Source organism: Borostomias antarcticus (genome assembly GCF_949987555.1).
Source record: "Borostomias antarcticus genome assembly, contig: scaffold_598, whole genome shotgun sequence".
NCBI lineage: Eukaryota > Metazoa > Chordata > Actinopteri > Stomiiformes > Stomiidae > Borostomias > Borostomias antarcticus.
The window spans coordinates 301-2500 of NW_028175588.1; positions in this window are offsets into that span (position 1 = coordinate 301).

Here is a 2200-nt window from a genome sequence, read left to right on the forward strand (position 1 = left end):
CTGTAACGGCTTTTCTGTCCTAATCCATGCTACCATGGTAACCAGCCAGTCAGGATGTTTCTGTAATACGGCCCCAGAGGTGTAAACTGTCCTGTCTGTTGCTAGGCAACGGCGGGAGGAGAGTGTGTTTATCAGTTCTGACCGACGCTACGCATGGAAACCATGGCAACTGGCTGGTCATCAGGCCGGGATCAATTACTTTCCTTCCTTTCCCCCCTTCCTGACTCTCCTCTCTCCTTCCTCCTCTCTCCCTCCCTCTCAAACCCTCCCGCCTCCCCTCCCCAATTCTCTGCACTCCTTCCCTCCCCCCCCCCCCACACACACACACACTGTGACTGTACCATGCGTAATGTAAACAACATGCGGACCGTTTACCATTCGGTCAAATGAAAAGCAGTCTTCCAGTGTGGGTTTGGAGGTTTTGAAGTCTTTTATTAACATACATCAGCACGTAGCATGTCACAAAAGATCTTGTGCTTATTTCAAAAACAGAGCGTGTGAGAAGCGGACAGAGAAAATAGGGGGAGAGAGAGAGAAACAAAAAGGCTTTAAAAAGGAGAGAGAGACGAAGGGAGCGGCTGAGCTAAACCTTGCTTCGGGGGGGGTCTAGTAGGACTATAGTAGCATGGGTGTACTCTCAGAGTAGTGTGGTAGTAGGGAGAGAGTAATATTCACTACCCTGGAGCCGGTCACAGAGGGGAGAAGAGGAGAGTAATATTATGTCAATCAGATGAAAGAGTCTGAAAAGTTACTGCTAAAGACGCTGGGCCACTCCCACTGGGCTACCGCCCAATCACGCCCCCTCCCACCAGGCGTCCGCCCAATCACAAGCCGAGGACGTGGAATGTACAGACACACAAATCTCTCCTCTAAAACAAACGTCCCTCAAAAACAGCTCCCACTCAATCCCGAAAGCAAAAACAAGCCCTCAAACGCTTCGTATGAGGACTGGAGGAATCAATAACAGGTGTTAGTCATCGTTGAGCTGCAGTTGATATCAAGACTATAGAACTATATACAGGACAGACAGGACAACACCACAGGTTTGGATTCTTATTGCTTCTAGATCCTACTAAGAACTCGGAGGTTAACAAATGCATCAGAACCGAAATCAGCATTTTTGGAACCAGCACTTTTGTTGTGGGATGGGATGGATGAGGCCAGCTGGAACAGAGGAACCTCCTTCTAGGTAAGAACGCAGGAAGACACAGGAACAGTCATGTCAGGAACGATGCGCACCATTGAATCCAGGGGTGACGTGGTGACTACAGAAGTGGGTATAGTGTAGCAGAAGTGTTACAGTTTTTACATGTTTAAAGAAGTGGGTATAATGTATATCCAGGGATAAAGAAGTGGGTATATTGTATATCCAGGGATAAAGAAGTGGGTATACTGTATATCCAGGGATAAAGAAGTGGTTTACTCCGTATCTGATTGAATCTAAACTTGATACTAAGTCCAAATGAAAAGCATGTAAAACCAGCAGCTCTTCTGTCAGGTTGGATCTCATTCAGACGGTGTTGGGGTGAAAGGTCAAAGCTGAGATGACTCTTTGGAAGTGGAGAATGACATGAGTTCTGTGCACAACAACACAGGAGTGGTCAGGAGAGTGGGCTTCATGGCTGGGTACCAAATATGGTTCTCCTGTCCTGTCCTGTCCCAGCCCCAGATATAGGGCCTGACCTGGGCTGACCTCTGCCCCAGATATAGGGCCTGACCTGGGCTGCCCTCTGCCCCTGACCTGGGCTGCCCTCTGCCCCTGACCTGGGCTGCCCTATGCCCCTGACATGGACCTGACCTGGGCTGCCCTCTGCCCCAGACATGGGCCTGACCTGGGCTGCCCTCTGCCCCTGACCTGGGCTGCCCTCTGCCCCTGACCTGGGCCTGACCTGGGCTGCCCTCTGCCCCTGACCTGGGCCTGACCGGGGCTGCCCTCTGCCCCTGACTGCCCTCGGAGGAAGGACAGCATCGGTGGGATGAATACAAAAAACACATTTCGCCTGCGACCACTCCTGCATGTGTGTGTGTGTGTTGTGTGTTTCTCTGTGTCGCTGCTCCCTGCACGTGTGTGTGTGTGTGTGTCTGTGCGTGTGTCAACAAGCTGTATGACAATTAAGTGGATTTCATTTCATTTTCATTTCAAATCACACATGTAAGGGTGAGAATGTGAACTACACCGCCAAAACACAACCAGGAGAGA